This window comes from Hoplias malabaricus, chromosome Y, assembly GCF_029633855.1.
Source record: "Hoplias malabaricus isolate fHopMal1 chromosome Y, fHopMal1.hap1, whole genome shotgun sequence".
NCBI lineage: Eukaryota > Metazoa > Chordata > Actinopteri > Characiformes > Erythrinidae > Hoplias > Hoplias malabaricus.
The window spans coordinates 51,987,138-52,010,176 of NC_089820.1; the positions used below are offsets into that span (position 1 = coordinate 51,987,138).

General features: G+C 39.1%; 1 long non-coding RNA gene across 1 annotated transcript in view; it reads left to right on the top strand.

The window, feature by feature from the left end:
* Positions 1–1,029: 1,029 nt before the first annotated feature.
* Positions 1,030–23,039, top strand: part of LOC136678707 (uncharacterized) — a 62,982-nt gene continuing 40,972 nt past the window's right edge. Inside the window, exons 1-2 of the long non-coding RNA XR_010796490.1 lie at positions 1,030–1,241; positions 14,129–14,207. This is a non-coding gene — a long non-coding RNA (uncharacterized lncRNA). The remainder of the gene's footprint in view (positions 1,242–14,128; positions 14,208–23,039) is intronic.

Below are 23,039 nucleotides of genomic sequence, written 5' to 3' on the forward strand. Positions count from 1 at the left end.
ACACCTAAACATCAATGGTACATTCAAACATGTGAAAGTCAGCCATCCTGTGGTCACTGATATATTTTTTTTATAATAATTAGTTTTAATAAAAGTTGTTTACATTCCTACTAGTACATTTTGGAATCATGATATCCTTATATAAAATCATGATGTCCTTATATTTGAGGAAAAAATATAGTCACTGCTGCAGTGAATTGGACCGTGCTATTACAGTCATTATCTGGTTAGAGTCTGCTACCTGCGGGCTGGAGGGTCTGTTTCATTTGTTTAATGGAGCTAGGGTCCTCTTTTACCCGGACATGTCCTCTTTTTAGACTTAAAAAACCTCCGGGAAAATTTTACAAACTTCCGGGATTTTGTTTTTCTAGAGCTTACATAGAACTTCGAGAAGCGTTTCGTTCACAAACTAGTCCCGCCCTCCCCTACTCCGTTTGGTTCGCTTGAGTGAGAAGGGGGCGTGGTGAAGTAGCCTAAAATCTTCTGATTGGACGGTCTGACTGTAGAGCTACCGTTATTGGTATAGAATGTTCTCTGTAAACATTTAATTGGTCAGTCTGCACGTCAGTAGTCCTTGTTTACCTCAGGCAAAGCTCATGTACCCACCCTCACCTCGAGCAGCTATGCCGAAACGTAAATGTAAGTTCTCGGATGAATTAAAAAAGAAATTCCCATGTTTTGTGCAGCAAATAAAGGTGTCAAGGACCTAAAAGCACACATAGGTTCAGCTAACCCCCTGAGACGTGTCCTCTTTTTCTGCATCTCAGATCTGGTCACCCTATTTAAGCGTTTTTTTTATTACGTAATTAATGTCAAAAACGTATATGTGTTCTTATTAAGACATTTTAAGAACTATTTTTAAGGTAGGTAAAGTTTATTACCTGCCATTAGGATTTTGTTATTTAGTGAATAAAGTGAATACGGAGGGGGCGGCACGGTGGCGCAGTCACACAGCTCCAGGGGCCTGGAGGTTGTGGGTTCGATTCCCGCTCCGGGTGACTGTCTGTGAGGAGTGTGGTGTGTTCTCCCCGTGTCCGCGTGGGTTTCCTCCGGGTGCTCCGATTTCCTCCCACGGTCCAAAAACACACGTTTGTGTGTGTTTTCTCTCTGTGAAGGACTGGCGCCCCCTCCAGGGTGTATTCCCCGCTCGCGCCCAATGATTCCAGGTAGCGGTTACGGAGGAAGCCGTTATCGGACACTTGACGTGTTCAGAAAAATGGAAAGGTCTCGTGAAAATAGAGGTAAAAGGTCCCCACTTTAAAGCGGTTAAATTGTCGTATGAACCATTAATGACTAGAGACACAACAACCAATCATTCTTTATTTACTTATTTTATTGTTGTTTGAAATTGTGTTCTTAAAATAGATGCGTTTTCTCAAAATGTTACTTCAGAGCAGCTATCTATCACTATTTATTACAGGGTGTATTGTATGTATGTGTTCATCGAGTCTGTTATACAAATTTAGCTGTTTAACTATTTCATAATAATTAACTAAATACAGGAGGGTTTAGGTAAAGGGCTTTAGGCTTATGTAGCAAACTAGTATTCTACCTAGCATAGCAAGCTAGTCTGCATAGCCATCTAAACCCTATATAGTAGGGATGGGGAGATTCACCGATTCACATCGGTGGTTCGGCACACATGTCTGCGATGCGACTGCACCGGTAGATTCAAGTTGCATCGGGTTTAATTTGCGGGCGAATTTACGGTGCATCGCCTCTAGCCTTTTTGCATCGGCAAATACCATGGTTAAATCGGGTGTTTTGTTTTGCAGTATTAGTTCCTTATTGTAATGTATTTTCTGAGTCAACGTATTTTTTTATTGATTTCTTTTTTTTCTGAGGCAACATAAATGCACCATCGTGTCCTCAGGCACGGACTCAAGCACGCAGACGTACACAACAAAAATGGAAGGAAACGAGAGCATTAGCAACGACAAAGAGATATTTAATGCACCAAAAAAGACACACAAATCAAACGTGTGACCATATTTTGGGTTTTTTTAAGCGAGGTGGTCAACTTAACAAGATGCACTCAATCTGCAAGCAATGCCGTGGGGCTATAAAATACGTTAGTAGCACGACAAACCTGGTGACGGCACGACGGCACGGTGTGGAGTAGCAGATAAGTCTAGCAGACAATAGTATGTGTTGCAAATCATAATTTTCTCTATGCATATTTTTAATACTGCACTTTTGAAAACTGTTCATCTTATATGTTTTATACATTTTGTATAAATATAGACGGAGAATATAACTGAGTAATTAAACTGAATAAAATGTAATTCTCTGTCTGAATGTATTGAATTATGGATTTTTTATATTATGTATTGGTTTTACTCCATTGAAAACAACCAGATGCATACATCCCTCAGATTGTTACAGAGAGTAAAGCAGAATTGTGCTATTGAGTTAAGAAAACTGATGGGTTAGACTAATACATCCTCAAACCTCAACTAACTGTATCGAATGATTACTTATAAAACCAAATCCTCTTATAATTAAGTCATATCGTTATCAAATCATTTTTGAATCGCATTGTATCCTGAACAGGGTTGATTTGTATCGCATCGTATCGACAAGGGTTTTCAGTGTATCGCAATTATATCGTATCGGTGGCAGTGTATCGAGATGCGTATCGAATCGACATTAGTGGTGAAGATATACATCCTTACTATATAGACATCAGAGCTTATAAGGACTTTGGTCTACTTCAGTTGCCCTAAACACAATATTGTACTAAAACAACTTATCACAGCAATAATAATAATAATAATAATAATAATAATAATAATAATAATAATACATTTAATTAAATGTAACTAATGATAGTAAAATTAGGAAAATGTAATTGAAAAAGTAATAAATGTATAGATGACTTTCATACAAAGATATTTTACAGCACTTTGCAGTACAACAAAAAGACAAAAGCAGAGAAAAATTAGTCTAAAGAGAAAAAGAAAAAAATGACAAGCAAAGTGGATTGAATGTGTAAATGTATCAAATGTGTAAATTCCAACAGCCAGGGCTTCTTACATCATAAACCTAACACATGTAAGGTGGGAATGTAAGTGGAGCGGGCTAATTGCATATTCCTAGATCTTTATTTAATCGTGCATATTAATGAAGATGAAGGTGTAGAGTTATATATAAGCTGTTTTAGGGCATTATTATTAATTTTTTATTTTTACTGAAAATAACATTTTTGGAAATAAATATGTTTTTCTGAGATTTTAAGGATCAAAGGTTTTAATTGATGACCATAATTGGACTTTAATTACAGCTACTATTGTTACTGAGAGACTCATATTTTTATTAGTGATATTGCACTTTTAAGTTATATATATATATACATTTCAAAATTCATTTTACACTGCTTTTTAATGCTTTGTTGTTTAAAGGAAAAATAGTTCAATGAGCACATGTCGTAACAGTGCAGATACTGTCAGTTATGTATCATCATGAACTGGCACAAATACATATTCATTCATTATCTGTAAGCGCTTATCCAGTTCAGGGTCGCAGTGGGTCCAGAGCCTACCTGGAATCATTGGGCGCAAGGCAGGAATACACCCTGGAGGGGGTGCCAGTCCTTCACAGGGCAACACACACATTCACTCACACCTATGGGCACTTTTGAGTTGCCAATTCACCAAATGTTTTTTGGACTGTTGGAGGAAACCCGAGCACCAGTAGGAAACCCACGCAGACACAGGGAGAACACACCACACTCCTCACAGACAGTCACCCGGAGCGGGAATCGAACCCACAAGCTCCAGGTCCCTGGAGCTGTGTGACTGCACCACTGTGCCGCCCACAAATACAGATTATTATACAAACTATGTACAAATACATAGTATTAGTTTTTGTACCATAAGTATTAATACCTTAAAACACCTCATAATTACAAACACTTGTAATAATGGTCTGTTAATTTGGCTCTGCTGTTTCGCTTTTGCCCTTTCCAGGTTGTGTTCCCGCTTTATGCCCAGTGATTCCGGGTGGGCTCCGGACCCACCACAACCCTGAACTGGGTAGGTGGTTTCAGACAATGAATGAATAAATGAATGATTAGCTTTTACAGAAAAACCTTCTGAAATTTATACTTACTTTCTGTAAGTTTTGGACCCACATATGTGTTATTTTGTTATACATGTGGTTTACTGTTGTCTCAGAAATCAGCGCAAAAAGTAAATCAGTGTTACTTTGGCCAGAGGTGTTAATTTCAGGTACAGAATAAGAAAAATAGAAAAAAAAATAAACCTTTTCAGTTTTACAATTTTCAAATGTTCTGAAATCCTGTAGAGGGTTTTAACTTTTAATTCTTACTATCTCTGACTGTCGCTAATACATCCTAACAATAGTTATGCTCCACTTAAACATGTATATGTATTTGGGAGTGACTCGACTGCCCCCTTGTGATCGATCAGGTAAACTACACTGTTCTTGTTTTATCACTTGTGCTGTGCTTACCCCAGCTGGCTCTGGGCACTGCTCCCAGTCTATTTAAAACAGGAGGAAGGGGTGAATGTAATCAGGGCTCATCTTTGTTGAGAATCAGATTATGAGGGCCCCTTCCTCCCTTCTATGTGGGTGGACGGTTCTTTTACTGTTTTTTTGCCAGCAAAGCAGCACAATATTTAGAAGCCTAGAACAATTGCCTATCCACTGGTTTGCAGTTTTGAGCAGAGAAACATGAGATCCAGCATTCATGCCTAAATACGTTCAAATTATCTTTAAAGGAGGAAGTGATTTGGTTGTATTTTTGAAATCTGGCAATGTCTTGTGTGATAATTGAGAATAACAGGATGTCTAGACATGGATAAGGTTTTTCAGTTTGATGTGCCAAGCGTTTTACAGATGGTGGAATAAGATGGCATTATCTTGTCCGCAAAGAACATTAAGATAGGCACATGATATGCTCACATTTAACGCTGTGATTGACGTAAGAGCTAAATATTTCTTAGCAGAAGGTGTTGGAGGGATTTGGATCATTTGTGATAGGATCATTGGAGACCCCTGTTCCTTTTGAGTCATTATGTCTCCTTGTCAGTATGCGTGTGTCAAGTATGAGGGCCGTTTCCTGTCGATTCTGCTCCATTCCCTTCCCATTGTAATGCCTTTAATTAAAGTGATTTTATTCACAGGCACACAGCTGGCACCAGCGACTTTCCATTAAGCATCTGAGTGGCCGCCTCACTGGTGGGAGGACCCGCACTGGGGCTGCTTCCTGGGGAGCACAATACTAGTTTCATCTCCCCTCTGAGTTTGTTGTGTGTTTTGAATTTATTAATCATTGATTTTAATGCGCGCCTCTTGACGGTGGCTGCTACCCATGCATTAATTAATTCCTGCAATCCTCTTTTACAAAATGGCATTTAGAAACAATGCAGGGGTCGGCCAGGGTTGCCTCTGACCTATAAAGAGAAGCGCTGTATGCGAAATGTCAAAATTTGCTTTTATTTGTTCATCATCTCTCTTCTTCTTTACCGGTTTTATTCGCTCCTTTTATATTTGATGGCGGTGATACAAAAAAGGCTTATTTTTTGCACCCATTGTGTTATCAGTAAATACAGTTCTTTGTAATTGAGCTACACTTTGCGAGGTCGCAAGTTGCACTCATTTCTCTAATATCATTCCCTAAATATAACCCAGCTACTTGGCATGCAGGTACCGTCAGCTGCCAAGCAGTCAATCCTGAGGCATATTGTTGGTCTTAAGTTGCAAAGAAAGGTGCTTTGCCATCAACAAAAGGTAGACTGTGTTTATCCTTTCAGGTCTTAAGAAAGTAAGTTCAAAATTTGCCTTCAGTGAATTGTGTGGATTAAAAAGTATGATTAGATCTCGTAGCTTGCATATGGCAGCAGAATTTGAATTGGGACAGGATTTGAATGTATTCGTCTGAGTATATTTTTATTTATTAAAAAAGCCCCCCAAAAAAACCCTTCCATCTATTCAATCCATTTAAATGAGTAACTGGTCTGTGTGGTTGAAAAGATAAAAGCTGGGCTCATAATCCGTATTGACACAGGGGGATGCGTAAAGACAGATTCCTAAGACCCAGCCATACCCCACCCCTGTGAATGGGCCTGATCCCCATTGAGGGAGAGAGTCTTAATGCTAAAGATTTCCTGACAGATTGCTTTCACTGCATTGATTAGCACATGTTGTTGGTAAGAGAACTTTCCTGTGTGTGTGTGTGTGTGTGAGTGCATGCGAGTAAAGAGACAAGGGGTTTTCAGAGTTCTTCAGTGAGTGTCTGCTTATCACTCGTCGTGAGAAGCGTCCATGAAAAACGCATTGGAAAAAAAAAAAGGCACAAACAAATGCAGCTGCAAATGCAACTCTGTGCCAGTCACCTGCGGTCTGTTTGTGTTGTGTCTGTCATCCTCTTTTGGCTTTAAGATGCTGTGACAAACCAAGGTTCTCAGGTATTACTGACTGACTTTTCCTCCTTGGATTCCACCAAGGCACTTTTTATATTCACAGGGTATTCATTGGTAGTAAACCACTCTGCAAGCCTGGGAAATTCTTTCGCAAAACTTTTTGAGAGGGTCATCAATTATATCATAATATCTGACCCTTTTACAGTAGCCTGAGCATATGTTGTTTTGATGGTGGTTTCCTTTCCCCAGTGGTTTCCTTTTACCCCTCTTTGTTCACTATATTTGAAGACCACCCCCTCAAGCACCACTGGCCACAAAGCCTAAAAGCTGCTGCCCTTTCTCTCCTCCCTCCATCTCCAAAGAGAGAAGAACAGAGAGAGTGAGAGAGAGAGATCCATCGATCAGTAGCGATCGTTCAGCGGCCCTGCACCCTGCCTCTCATTGTTTTTTATCTTGTCTCTCAAGCAGGGCGAACCCTTGTTGCCATGGCATCCCCCACACACTGGCAATGGCACTTCAACCCTTGCTTAATGATCTCTTGGCTGATAGCCTACTTGTCAGCCTCACTCGTTCTGACGAGAAGCAGGGAGGATATTTGTATCCTGTATCATAAACTGCTGCATTTCGGCCCATCCGTCCACACTTTACTTTCCACAATGGCAGAGCTGCTTTTCCCCTTGATTTCACATATCAAGCTCTGTGTATTCTTTTTTTTTTTACTCTCTTGCATTGGAGAAGTCTCCCAGGATGAAGCGCAGTCTTAGCTTAAATGGAAAGAAACCAATTTGCATTCATTTAGGATGTTTTTTGTTTTTTTTAGTCATTACTTTAAATCATCACTTTGCTGGCAGTTCAGTGCTGGGTGAGGGATTATGTCTCGTATAAATAGCTGCCATTGATTTGGCAAAAAAGAGACTTCTCTGTCATTATGGAGACAGAAAATCCTAATTTAGAAATCTGAACAAAAACGCTGAGCGTTCAATTCAATTCCGTAATCCTCCATATTGCATGAAATCAGGGGTGTCGTGCTACAATACACAGTTTAAGTCTGTGCCACGACGGAGACAAAGGTAGCGCCTGGAGCTACATCATGATGTACCAAGCAAGGAAATTTGTTTGTTGACACTTTCATTTTATTTTATTCCATTTTTTTTAAATGTACAGCTTCAGAAGGCCAGTCTCATGTACCTTTTTGTTGTAGTATATGTACCCATTTCATTTGGATGTATGTGGTTAAAGTGTTTAATATTGTAACACAGAGCAATGGCAAGGCCCCTGTTAATTAGTTTAATATATTTCCCTCTCTGTCTCCTCTCTGCTCTCAGTGAAGCGGGCGTGCCTAATCGTACATGACTTTGAGGAGATGATGCGTGCTACAGCGGCTGCACGTTTTATTTGAATATGGACAGAAGCGGATCAGACGTTAGCTGCTGCTATTGATCCTCAAATAGAGGCTGAGCTGTCTGTTTTGAGCGCCACGGTCCGGTCGATTACATCTGACCTATTGTTCACAAGGTAAAAGAAGAAAACAAATAAAATGGAAAGGATTCGGATCATAATTGGGTTGCTGCTGCAGTTGCTATTTTCAGTTACTTGAAAGGCTCGTCATGTCCAGTGACCCATACCAACGAGAGAGAGAGAGAGAGAGAGAGAGACTGACTTCTTTGCTATATTTTATTCTAGGCTTCAAACAGATAGTTTTAATTGGACACAGCTTAATGTGTTTGATTAGCCTAGCTGCTTTTAAAATGTTTACTTACAGCCTAATGTGGCCATTATTGTTCTGCCTTGATAGATGCTTTTATGTAAACAATGCTGATGTTGCTCTAAAATGACCCAATGTATATTTTGGAAATGTTCGAAATGATACAATTCTGTCGTGCAAAAAGCATCCCATCCAGAGATGCCCTAATGAAGTACCATCTATCTATCTATCTATCTATCTATCTATCTATCTATCTATCCATCTATCCATCTATCCATCTATCCATCCATCCATCCATCCATCCATCCATCCATTACTTATTTATATATTTATTTACTTATTTATTTTTATTTTCCATCTCTGAATGCAATTCTGTAGGGCAGGCCACCTGATTTCATAACTTCCGCCTTTATTTATGCATGCATTTTAAATCTATCCAGGCATGCATCTTCAAATTGTATTCTTTCAACTACAGCATGATGTGCTGTAAATATTAATGGTCTGATATATGCCTGCCAGCAGCTTATGTAAGAATTATTTAAAGTTGGGTTGAAATTTTTATTTTAGAAGGTGCTGCTGTTTCTCCTTAGGTCTGAATGCATTCCTCCCTCTGTCTGCACTGCTGGGGACATCTGTAAAGGTCCAAGAGGCCTAATTTGAGAAAATCAGGGAATAAATCTCCCATTCCCACTTCTTTTTTTAATTCATTGTAACACTAGACACCGGATTCAATTTTTACCCCATTGTCTATGCAAAACCTTACCTAACGTATCACAGAGAACACATAATGGTTATTTCATGAGTATTTGATTAATTTATATTCATATATCATTTATATATATTTTTTCCATAACTAGAACCACTTCTTTGACATGTCTGCACACATTTCCATACGGTGAAGTGTCAGAGAACCATGACATTTCGGTTTGCCCGGTTTGACCACTGCTATAGTGTATCCAGCCGATGTTGTAACCAGTGGCCAGAGACGCTTTTAAGGCTATGAATAGTGTGGTAGGTGTGAGTCAAGAACAGTCAATATGAAGTAACTTGTTCCATTACTGTTTGGACTAGGTCGATGATGGATATCTTACATTTACTGAAAAGCAGAGTCTAAAGCACTTACTTCCCACTTCTCAGCCCTCAGACACAGCAAAAGTAAGCTTCACTTTTTATCTGCTTTTCTCCTTGTGAATACTTACAGCCTTTAAAAAAATCAGTTTTACTATTTTATCCCTCCATAATGTGATATAGCGATCCAACCACTTCCTGCATATTATAAGGTATTGAAAGGTACAATTGAATTAGACTAAAGAGCTCTGAAGAACGAAGAGTACTCCCGTCCTCTCTTTTTGCTGTAAATCGACACTGAAATGGTCCGTCTCGCACCCTCTCCAACGGATAACTTGCATATTAACTGGCTCACGGCAAATTGTGTCGAAATGGGACAGAATGCAGTAAATGAGATATCTATTGTCTCGGATCGCATTTCCTCTCATCAGCGTGCTTTATTTCCTCACTCCCGTTGATGGGCGTTTATGACGTCTGCTAATGACATGACCTTGACTTCTTCAGCCTCCCCTCTACCTCCCCTCCCCCCACAAACAAATGTTGCTTTGTTCCACTGGACAAGATACTAACCATTAAATGAGGCAAGTAATCTATATTACAAATGATCCTACTTCTGACACCTGTACACTACTCCATTCAATAGATCAGATGCTGTGCTTCTTTGTTCTTCTACTTCTTTGCCACATTTGGTTTTTTTCCTTTCTTTTTTTCCCAGAGAATTAATCGGGGCCTCTCTCATCAGATTGAAACTGTCTGGGAATATCTTGTGCTCCCAAAAAAGAAAAGCAGAAAGAAGCTTTGAATATACATATGATTAATAATTAATTCCATACTTTATTCCCCTTTGAAAGTTATTATGCAGAATTAATATTTCATTCGAGTACAAGCCTTACATGACAAGCGTGCTAAGACAAAGGATAGTAATGGCACATAGTTTGACAAGTCTGTGTAGGATCGCAGTCAGAGGAGTTGGAGCTTTATCAGTAGCCTCCATTTCTCATAAATATGACATGACAACCCACGCCTCTATTTTTGGTCATTTCCCCTGAATGCATTAGCTTTCTGACTTCTTAAGCATTAGCGGCACAACGTATTTCCTGTGCTCACATATATTCAGCTCTGGATTGGGAATAATGTACTCTAAAGGCTTGAATGAGGTCATGGTTCCTGAAGGATTTGAGGAATGAATTCTTAAAATTAAGTTATTCCACATTTTGATTCTTTGATCGGTGCTGGTAGTACAGTGGTAGTTGCACCAATTGTGACAAGGCTTGCTGCTGTTTGAAGTGGTGTTAAGTGACAGCACGTTTTGGGAAGATATTCTGTCCGGTCTACTGTTGTACACTCGTTCTGTTTCCTTTTTGCAGTATCGTTCTGTTGCCTTTGCATTTTATCAGGTGTACCTGGGCCCTTTGCGTGTTTTTTAATGTTTATTATCCCTTGCCTTTTGGTCTGTTTCTCTGTCTGTCACACTCTGTCTCACACCCTTGTATGCACACTAACTCTCTCCCTTTCTCTGCCGTTTCCTGATGTGCCGCAGAGAGACACAATTATCCACTTCATTTGAGTCGCCGTGATAATGGTTGGCCCAGCCCTCACGGGGAAATAGGTAGCCGTAATTGTGAATGGTGTAATGAGTGTGGAATCGCGGGCGCGCTGGGCGACACCATTAGAAACGACCCGCTCCTGACCTCAACCCCAACAACAAGTGAGACCCTCAGCCCTTGCTAAGCTTCAGCCACACTGGAACTATTCTGGCTTCTGAACAATTAATGCCAAGCTTTCTTTCATTACGTCCCACACCTTTTTCTCAGTTGATAGCGATTGCCTTTGTTGTTTCTGTTTTGTTGTATGCACTCAACTAGGCCTTAAATGGAACGTTCTGCTGTGTGGTCCCTTTGCAGTGGTGGTTCCTTTGTGTCTCTTGCTTGAGCTCAGCTAAGTTTTAGATCAGTCAGATACTTTATCTGGTGTGTGCCTTAATCAGTGCTGTACTGAGGTACAATAATCTGAGGTAAGACCAATGACCAAGCAGGGGATAGAGAGTTTTCTCCAGTCAAAATAAGAGCTGTGAATGTTTCGAATTAAAGTGAGAAGACCAGAGTCCATATTCTCTAAATGTGTTTTAATTGATGCTCTTTTTTCATTAGTATTCAGTGTACTCGTTTCATTCATGTGCCTTTTTAAATCACAGTGAAACAACAACTCAAACCACATAAACATTAATAGTGAGTTTTTAGGCTTTGTAAGTTTTTAAAATTGCTACTGTTAAGTTGCAGTGAATTGTCAACATCTAAAAGCCAGGGATATCATACAAGGCCAAAGCCTAAGATCAATTTGTTCACACTGCATTAAAATAAACGACAAATTACTTTTCAGTACGGTTTCATTCATTCTAAATAAAGTCTTAATTTTTGGTGAAACCTAAATACAGTGTATACATCTTTAGCTCTGGAGCTATCTCCCTTCTCACTCATCCTGCATCTGGTTTCAGCCTCAAATCAACTCTGTATGTCAACTCTGTATATCAATCTAACTGTATGTTAAGGATAGAAAAGGAGAAAGGCTGGGGTAGTCACTCTCTCTGTTTCTCTCTCTCTCTCAGCCCTGCAGCATTGATACTCCAGCACCTGTGTGCAGACAGGTGAGCGCGGCTCGGCGACGCGCCCCAATTATCCGCCGTGACACTGTGTCAGTGAATGATCTGCCTTCGGAACGGTGCGGAGCGCCGGCGCGGCAGCGGGAGGCCTCCCAACCTGAGGCGCTATTAATCTGAGCGTGAGCAGCTGAGGAGCCCCTCTACTCGCGTGTTTGATGAGCCGCTTATCACGGAGCCCCGCTGCTTCTGAGTGGGGAGGCGTTGGGCTCTCTTTTTAAAATGCTTTGTATTAATTAACCCCCTACCCCTTGCTCCCCTCTTCTACATGCTTCCACTACTCTTATTGTTCTTAGTGAGAGAATAGAAGTTAGGGGACATTTGGCTCGGATGGTTTCTGTCCACTATAATGGCCATGCTGCTTTGCTGCCTGTGCTTCTGCTGGTAGATTGATAAATTATTACTCTTCTGAGAAGTGGAAGCATGCTAGGGGAGTTGTCTGGTCTCAGAACTTGCTGTACTCATAATTCTCAAAAGAGTTTGCCCTGTTTATTAATAGAAAAAAAACACAGTGGTAGAAAGATTTCCCATGGGCCCCGGGTGGCTGAAATCCATGCAGTTCTTATTTAGGGATTTGTTCTGTAATGATGATAATGATATAAAAAATTGAGATACTCAAATGAATCAACTGAATTGGTCAGTGCTAAGTATTGAACAATTCTGTATTGTTCACTACTGAACACCACTAATACTTGGTACCTAAGCAGTCAATCTTATTAGGATCCTAATAATAATAATAATAATAGTTTTGTAGAATTGTTTAATCAGAAGGACAGAAGTGAAGGCCCACATGTAGAAAGCTTTTAAAAAGAAGGCAAATATCATGAAACCATGGGGAATGTAGGTTAATTGTGCAGTAAGTAATAGCTATGTGAGTTGAGATGTTTGAATAATTAAAAAAACTATAGCTACATGTTTCCCAATAGTTTAAATTACTGCATATAGCGCTTTATTGTGTCCATCACACTGTAGATACTTCTAATGGACTGCTGGTTATTTGAAGCTACATTGAACTTGAATGTGACCTGTGGGAGAATGCTGTTGCGGTTATTACTACACTTGTCTGTAGCAAAGATGAGAGTGGAAGGTTTTACTCTTATTTTGGTCCTGATTAATTAAATTTAGCCCCGTTGATACTCGTTTAATATTTACTAGTCAGAAGTCTGATGTCCATGTAGTGTTTAAAGACAGATAAAGGTTTGTAATGAAGCCTCACACTGAAATCAGTTCCTCTAAACTAAATAATACTTGGTTAGTGGTCCAAAGGTGTTATCATTCCACTAAATATATATAACAGGTGCCTGATAAAATGGACGAGGACCTGAGGTATATTTGATTATTTGCTTAAATGCCTGAAAGTCACAACTGCGGGGTGTGGCTATGCTGCAGTCGCTGTGGTTTAGTGAAATGTCCTTTAGAAAGAAACAAGATGTAGCCTTAGCATCTGGTGGCAGACTTGGGGCCCTTTTATTTTTAATGAGAGGTCCGTATCTGATTACAAGGAGACCGTGATCCAGCAGACCCCTGGTGTCATGAATAAAAATGTACTAAGAAACAGGAATTAATATGTGACCTTTGGATGATAACATTTAATTTTGACTGTTTGAAGGGAAGCTTAAAGGTGATTTGGAGTGGCCTATAAGGGCCAAAAGAGAGTCTTACAAGAAAATTAGTTTCAAAGCGAAGGTGTACGAGGCACACCACTTGCTTATGGCATAGCGGATACTATTCCCCATTAGCATATGTATTTCATAGCAAAAAAAAAAAAAAAGGTCTATGGGAACACAGTAGGTAGCTGACTTACAGATGTTTAAGGGATTATATTAATGCTAATTGGTTGAGGAAACAGAAGCAGAACCACACATGCGGAATTATGGAATTAAGGGACAATTAGACATAAAGTCCAGAAGAGGGTGGGCTGCAGTGGGGTAAAGTGAGAGATGGATATAGACAGAGAGGGAGTATGATGAAAGGAGTTAGCGAGAGGGCGGATGGAGGAGGAGGAAACAGAGAGGCAGAGATGGAGGGAGACTGGGAGGGAGACATCTGCTGTCCAGCTGAGCCTGCTCGCATTAACCCACTCAAGAACACACTCTCATTGTCATACACTCCCAAGGGTCCTTGCTGCCCAGGTCCTGGGGAAAATGGGGAGTGTGTTTCAGTCACATGTACCAACAGGAGAGTGGAGGACATGGACACATGCAGAAGGAATGCACTTTTAAAGCGCACACTATTTTTAATTTTTTTATATATATACTTATATCATCATCAGGAAAGTGGCTTGCTAACATTTTTTTTCCTTTGTCTCTCCAGCAGATGGTGCTGTCGTCACTGCTTAGCGTGGCACCTGTGGGAAAGGCTTCTGAAATGCCAACACAGTCTACAGAGGAGGGTGAGGGATTACTCCTAAAATCACACACAAATGCCGTTAGCTGAGTAAAGAGAGCTTATTGTTCTCCCGAAGTTTACATGTCAAGGTCATTAGTTTGTCATGCTCATAGATTTTTTTGCTTGATGCCACCCTACTCTAAGCTACACTTCACAATTTCCCAAATATATATGTGTGTGTGTGATCGGGGGTGCACAACATCATCTAAATAAATCATGCTAAATCATTGTATTCTCAACAGGCTGCCACCGCTTGCCAGCATTTCTTCTCTTTTTTTTGCAGAGCTTGCCCATGTTTATAAGTCACAGCCTTTAAAGTAGTGCTGTCTTAACCTTCAAAGCAATTAAACCCGTCCATTGATCAGGGCTAAAAATACAGTATATCCTCTATTAGAACACACAGAAATACACACGCACACACACAGTCGGTGAGAGAGTGATTCTGTGGATTTAAATGCGGTCGGGCACATTATCGGGCTGTGCTCAGTCAAGCGCAAACATTCCTTAACCTCAGCCTTCTCCCTGACCCCTCCCTGCTTTTAACAACTGCCGACATAGTTTTGCCCTGTTCTGTGATCATGCTTGGATGAAATCTGTCAAACAGCTCCCTGAGTTATTAGGCTGTCTACGGCTGACCTTTCCGCAATCAAAGATATATGACTTAAGGGCTCAGATTTGCCATGGCAACGGGTCCAATTTGCCGCCGTGAGAAAAGGTCTAATTGTTGCAGAAATTTAATGATCTAGCGCGACATCAGGGGCTGTGAGATTTTATGAACTGTTTACGCTATAATTTTCTTTTGTTAATGCATTCCCGGCTTAACTCCTTCCCTCCCAGCTGCCTGGAGCAAGGGGTGGGGGTGGAATTTGTGTATGTATGTGTGTGTGTGTGTGTGTGTGTGTGTGTGTGGGAGGGGGCTATTCACACTGATTGTGTGTGGTTTTTAGTAGTTTCAACCTGTTTGCTGCCCTTGTGTAATGAAGCAAAAGGTGAAAGTGCAGTTTTTTCTTTATAAAAATGTTTCTCCCACATAGACATCAGTAATATATTCTGCAAGGTCAAACACAACTGAGATTAAAATATCTAATCAGTTAATTTGTTTTATCGAGGGGAACTGGGGTGTGATTGGACTGAGAGAAGGATAGGGAGAGTGGGTGGAGATGTTCAGATTTGCTGATATTTTGACTGTTCCTATGCAGAAAAATATGAACATGCTATACTAGGTTCGACAACACAGAATGCTGATGAATGTCTGACAGATGTCGCCCCCCCCTTTCTCTCTCTCTCTCTCTCTCTCTCTCTCTGCCTCTCCCCATCTCTCTTCTTATTCTTTCCTATGGCACATCCATACTGATTTTATTAGTTGCTGAAATAGACTTATATTTTATATCTCATTAAATATTCAAAATAAATTCAGCATATTTGAGATGGTCATACATATTCAGTTTCAGTAACAAGGATCAGAATATTTTGATTGAGCCCGTGCAGCCAAAGACATTCTGAATTTTCTTTTTGTGTGCAGATAATTCCATTCAGAGGAATGAGCAGAATCACAATTGATCTCATTGTTTTCTTTTTCTTTTTTCTTTTATTTTTTTTACTCCTTTCCATCTTTCATAATATATAAAACAGCATATCTGCATAGCCCACGCAGGCACATCTTAACTTGATGGAGGCCAAGTTCCCATATGAAACATTTTACAGGATGCCCCTGTAACAGCTGGTATATGTTATTCATAGAAATACCTTGGATTGTTCCAGAAAATTCACTCTTGGCCTCTTAATATCTTTCCAATGAGTGTCATACATCAATGTGAAATGTTGGTTTTAACAGAGACAACAGCAACCCTGTTAGATATTTATTAGTTATGGAACATAATACTTTCTAGCACACGAGGCACTACAAAGAGAGAGCAGTTTTGTTCTTTTCTCCTGTGTGGGGGATATTAAATTGCTTGTGTGTGTGTGTGGGTGTGTGTGTTAAATGAGGGTGTGAATGTGACCCCCATTAGGTCCAGTAAAGAAGAGTGGTCCAGCACTGTTTGTTTTGCTTCAAGTCGCGGGAGCAGCGGCCAGACCTTGATTTATTAGTGCTCTGTGCCAAATGACCATGATGAAGTGCATTTCCATTTTAAAAGACTTCAGTGCTCAATCTGGAAAAGTTAAGAGGGAAAAACAGCATGAATAGCAAAGGAGAGAGGGGCACTATATTGAAATGAGATTTGAGAGAGAGAGAGCGGGAGAGAGAGAGCATTGCTTTGTATGTTTTTGAGAAGGGTTGTCATGTTTAATATTTAATCTGGGGTGCATTTCCTGTCAGAAGCATAATGTGTAAGTCCAGAGATTTAAGCTGAGAAAGTATCTTAAGCCTGTTCAGGCCTCATGCAAGGATTTAATAATGATAAAAAGATGTATGATGTGTGGACATGAGCAAAGCTACCACATGCAAATGCTGCAATATGACAGGAAGCTTGCATGCCTTACACATCTTTATCAACTTCAGGAAAACACATGTGATCCGAATGTTTATGTTAAGATAAAATAGTTGGACACTCTTAAACTTACACTACTCATACCAATGATAATTTATTCTTTTGTGCAAACTCTTAAAGACATTTTCTCAGAAGACCTGAATAGGCCTAAGATACCAGAGCATAAACATTACGATTTCCAGAAATCTTTTTAAAGAACGAACCATTTTTGGTTTTTTAAATGGCCCCATATCATTGCTTTTCTGACTTAGAAGATTTAGACGCCAGCCCATTTATGTTGATTTTATGAGGAGTGTATCAGGCTGGTGTGCTTTTTGAATGAGGCATAATACGTAGCACATAATCAACACAGAGGTCATTTCAGAGACAACCCTTCATTTATTTTCCAGTCAAAGTGGTCATTAAATATAAGTTATTCATTTTAGGAGATATTTCTGAGGACATTAAATTTAACACTATCTAATTGCATTAGGAAAAGTTAAAGGAAAAGTTCAGAAAATAGAACAAGACCTGGATGATACTTAAGGTTTTCGACTATGAGGTGTTTCTGTCCATCCTTCCCCTGTGAGGAAACAATTCAGTGCCATTGTTCTGAAAGGATGCTTGGCTCTCAAGAAGCTGTATCTGAAAAAGAAACTGACCCAAAAATAAGAAGATTTAATCAATTCTTTATAACATTCTTTAACTCAGACCTTACCATCGCTGAATGTCTTAACGATTAAGAGGATTGTGAAAAACAGAAAATGCAATGAACTTTTGAAATATCCCAAAAAGAATTAAATATTCACATGTGGACAAACCAGATCTTGTCTGGGTTCGTTACGAACCTACATCAGAACATCATAGAAGAATAAAAAAAAATAAAAACAATATCTCTCCTATCAGTTTGTGGAAACGTTTGTCAAAAGCTGCTTAGCAAATTGATTAATGGCAATCTCAAGTCCAAGAAAATAGAAAATCAACTTTGATAACCACTTATTTAAGAATGGACTGACTTACGTTTATTATTATTATTTATTATTAATATAATATTATTATTCTGGACATTCAGCTCTGTGGAAATCTAGTAAAGCATCTAGTAAACATATATGAGTACCCCTGCACTAAATACTGAGAATAAAAATATAAAAAATATATTATTTTATGAAATATTTAAATAAAAATTCAGTGAATGTCTATAATGGCCACTTTGACTAGAAACTAAATGAAGTGGTGTCTGATTGTTGTACAGTTATCATAAAGACACTGTAACGTTAAATCATAGAGGATTAAAAATCTAAAATATATATTGGAATCAAAAATCAAAAGTATACTTTGCTGAAAAAAAAAGTGTTAAAAGATGTGGTATGAGTTTTTTTTAGAGTTTAATTAATCTCCACATAATGTGAAGGTTCAGATCAAAGAAATATGTCGGAAGTTTCTGTTTTAGGAGCGCAGCTGTGAATCTGTTATGATATATGACCATTAGAACAGCAAGGTTAATTCACGTTGCTGAAATTTTGTGGCAGGATGAGCTATGTGGCATGCAGTTTTAGGAATCACACATTCTTTTTTTTCTTTACTTTTGGCTTGATATGCTTTTGGGGTCTGGAACCTATGACTATAACATTCTTTAACTGTGCTCATGTTGCATTGCTTAAGAACACGTTTGTGGCCTTGATGGTTTAGTAACTGTAGCCTAACTTGGCTCACGCTGACTTGTCATTGTGCATCTTGCAAGGTGAGATTCCATGTGTGCATGCTTGTGTGTGTGTGTGTGTGTGTGTGGTGCCAGCTCCTCTGCAAAGCAATGATAAAGTGATTCTTAAATGAAAATACACCTGTCTTTAGGACAAATACGTGGCACTAATTACTTGTCTAACCTAAATCTCCTGCCGCCAGATGTTACTAAAATACAGAGAGACAGAGACAAATTGCACACCACTCTTTTAGTCAGTGTACAAATATAGATGTTTAAATCATCTTTTCCTTGACCCCTCTGGAAAGGCATTCAATGTGAGCACTAAGACAAGGCTAAGACTAATTGTTACAGTATGGTGGGTATCATGCAATCTCGTTGTGTTCTGGCATAGCCCTGACATGAGAGGGATTATACCTCCATGTCCCCCCCACCCTTCAGAATTCACATTTCTATTTCAGTTATGTGCTCTTCAGCCCTTCACCCTCACTATGCCTTGTCCTCTCTCTTCTCTTCTCTTCTCTGAAGATAAAATCCCACTTTGTGATTCACACAGCATGCTGAAGAATTTCTTTGGATTCACAGAAGCCCTCGAAAAACGCACAGGTGTCAGTTACAGTAACTCAATAAGACTCTTAAAAGACGGGAAAGAAATTTCTCCTCTCGGCTGCCTGATAGAGCAATCGACCCTCATCCCCGTTTCTGTCTCCCTCTCACTCTATTACACTTTTCTGCTCTCTTTCCATTGCACGTTATTTCAGTCCATATTTGAATTCTGCATAATGGGGAAATTATGTGTAGGCACCACAAACAGCCGGCCTCTCCGTTACTTTAAAGGACAGGATAATGAGAGTGAATATCTATTTGCTCAGCGCAATGTGTGTGTTCCCATAGACACTGAGAGACTTCAGTGTGTGCGAGTGTCAACCTACACACACAATCCTGCAGACAGGGGGCAGTTGGAGAGAGAAAAGTAGAGAAATGAGAGATACATTCCATAGGCCAACACTTTTTATAACAAAGGTGGATTTGTATTAGATTTATTCAGTTTTGTATATTTTTTAGAGCAAAACTTCATATCCCCAAAACTGTAAGTTTATAGAAAGAGTATAAAACATTTATTAACTTAAAGGTTTGTTTGTTATATATCACTCATTTTTGGTTTGTCATTTGAAACACATTTAATATTGAGAGTGTCGCCTCTTTTTATCTGCTATAAAATCTTTGAATGCACACAATACTACTTTATTAATATAATTTTCTATATTTATGTTCCTTATTGATTGCATACTTCTAAATATTGAATGGTAGTACAACTGTTCACTACGTAATTCTCTACAATGAGATTGACTGTAAAATCACTGTCTGCCTTGCGGCTTCCAAAAGCTGAGATCAATTCTGGCCAAAATTTGCAAACGATTTCTCATAGGTAGTTTGCCCACTAATTAAAAGAGGTGTCTAAACTGTTTTGGACAAACTGTGAATTATTCTGATGCCTATAGTCTCCCTTTAAAGTCCAGTTTCCAGGAGGGACCTAAAATGGTATTGTAAAAGCGTGTCGACTAATAAATATTGATGTTTGCGTATTAAATTTTAGGTAATCGACATAATGTTGGCTACATAATTTAAATTGATTTTTCTTTTAATTCTTCAAGTCTTCAAGTACATAAAAATATATAATATTTTACTATGGTTTGTTTATGTTCAGAAGCTCTGTGTCTTTTAAGATGGAATGCTATGATTGAGGGGAAAAAAACTACTGTACTCTAAGTTTACTTCTCTTTTTATTCACTGTTTGACTTACCACAGAAACGCATTTGTAACTCAAGATGTTTAGTTTTGTAGCACTTTCGGTAATGAAATGAGCTGTCTCTCGAATTTGGAGACATTTCCGTCTTAAGTCATCCGAATCAGCAAAATAAATAAATAAATAAATAAATAAATAATTTAATTAATCATAGTATCCACTAGTAGAGCAAGGAATAGAGCAATGTCCTAATCTCTGTTTGTGCTTTTCAAATGTTTTTTACAAACTCTATTGTCTGAAAAAAAAACTCCAGATTCCTTTTCTCTGCCATGGGCAGAGAGAGCCAAAGCCTAGCATATCGGACCAAGACACTTGGCATTTTGAACTGACTCCAGGGCTTTGTTAACACATTAAACCTGTTCCAGCCGTCGAATAGAGTGGAGAGCTGCCAATAGTGAAGAAACGTTTTGTAAAACATCACCTTTATAACCACACTACAGTGCATGTAGTCAAATGATTCTGCCCCATCAATCTGCCACATGGAAGCAACATGGAGGAGAACCACAACAACTAACAGACTAACTGGGCAACTTGAGTAGCTTCTACCAAATGCTGTGTCTATTGTTTGGATATGTTTTGACTTTACTGAAGATGATACTGAACATAAAGAAGTCAAATGTAAACACTGACAAAAACAGTTTCAGCGATCAAAGTTAATACCAGCAGTCAGTTTCAACACTTGTAGCACATTCACGTCACCAAATACCAACAGTGCATTGCTCAAAAAAGAGACTGAGAAGCTTCCAGAAACATTAGAAAAATATGTTTAATACTTGAGCATATTTAAAGTACAAGCTTCGTCAGTGAACTATGAGGGCAAAAAAACAAAACAAAATAATCATTCATAAATTGTAATCGAGGTAAAATGTTTAATAAATATGTTGAATGAGTTAATATAATTTTGGTCACTAGGCTATGTTTAAGAGATTTAAATAGTTAATTCTGGCTTTTGAGTAGTATTTTTAGTTTTTGTGTGCCTTGGATGCATAGTAGACCTCATCTACAGCTTCTTCCCTGTGGAACATAGCGCTACATGCCAGTACACTGGAAGCAGTCTGTGCTGTTTTTAGAACCCAGTCTCTTTTAGGGAAGAGGTTGGATGCATTTAATACATATCTGTGTCTTTCCAGAATTTTTATTTTTTTCCCCCCTATTTTCAGCTGTCATTAAATTAAGCAGTCCTTGAGGGTACAGCCATTATTAAGATGACAGCTCTTTTAAGCGATCTCTTGCTAGGTTTGTTAGAGACACACACTATTGTGCCCTCAGCCTCTGACTCAATGCTGCCAGACCATGGCCACTCAAAATGGCGGCAGCAGATGGACCGCTGCTGCTCTTTGCTGGCCTCAACCACTCGCCTCCCTCATTGCCATGTCTCCCACGCCTCCCTGTGTAATATCAGTCATGAGCGTTCATTCTAATTATTTGTGCAAATGTACTAATTAGTTATCAGGTGCCCCCTTCATCAGCCTCCCAAGCATCCTTTGTATTCAAAATAGGCCCCAGCGCATGGGAATTTTACAAGCCATCAGCAAATATTTACCACTTCCATCTCATTATGTTTGGAGTGGCCGTATGTGCTAAAAAGCTGACCGTGAATATCTTAAGGCTCCGCACACATGCCGCACACATGCTTTAAACTTTGCCTTGACCTTTAGCTGGCCGGCTGACCACACTAGAGAAACACTGGGGTCCTCTCCCCTGTGGCCTAGTGTGTATCTACATGTGTCTCGCTGTTGCACTCTGGGGTTTGCCAAACTTGAACACACACACACAGTCTGATGCAAAATTTTAGACAGCTCTGGTCAAATAACATGCTATGTTGATTTTCAATATGAAAATAAGTTGGCGCGTTCTCCACAGGGAACAAACTTAAATATGACTTTTATTTCTACAAATTTTATATTTATTTACCAAGCTCACTATAGTAGAAGACAATATAAAACATGTTTGCTACGGTCATGTTTTCAGCTTTATTTTTCCAATATGGTGAATGTAGCAACACAACTAAAATTAACTTAATTCTGCGTTAAAATATGCAGAGCTGTGTTCGCTGTGAAGGATGTGTTATTTTCGTATAGAAAACCAATAAAAAATATAATTTGACCAAGGTGTAGAAAATTTGTTATACATCTGTATTAACAACTAATCAGGCAATATGTTTGCATCTGGAAGGTTGACCAACAAAGTAGGAGTTCTAAAGGTGTGCCCAGTGAGTAGTGACTATGTTTAAAAACTCAAGCAGCACTGCTGTGTCTGATCCACTCATCCACAACAATGTCACTACCGTTCAGAGTATGATTCACCACCCAAATAATATCTGCTCTGTGGATTCTGTTAGGTTCCAGACAATTTAGGAACAGGGGGAAAGGCAGTCAACTTAATATGTGGACAACATGGACTACTGTTTGTAGTTGTATAACTACAAAGTGCACCTATATGGTAAAACGAGCTGAGACAGTGGGCTGTGAGTGTTGAAACAAGGAGGTAGCTTTAATGTTATGGCTGTTAGGTGTATATTCATTGCTGTGCTATTGCCAAGTAGTTAATTTTCCTCTAACTCTGCCTCCATTTGATTCGCTTGTTACCAACAAATGATGTATATCAGCTTTAGTGTGACCAGAGGAAAATGCTGACCATTTTTATTTCTCTGGCTCAGTGATTAGCAAGTTGGGAGTTGTCAATACAATAGAAATGAATGATTGGGACAAACCTGAATTGGGGCTATAATCTTTTTTTCCTGCTATGCTTTGATATTGCTATTCTGCATTTTTGCTTAAAAGGAAAGTGATTAATCAATAATTAATTTGAAACTGTGGCATTGACAGAGGTGAAATGGTGGGAATATTTTTCATAAAT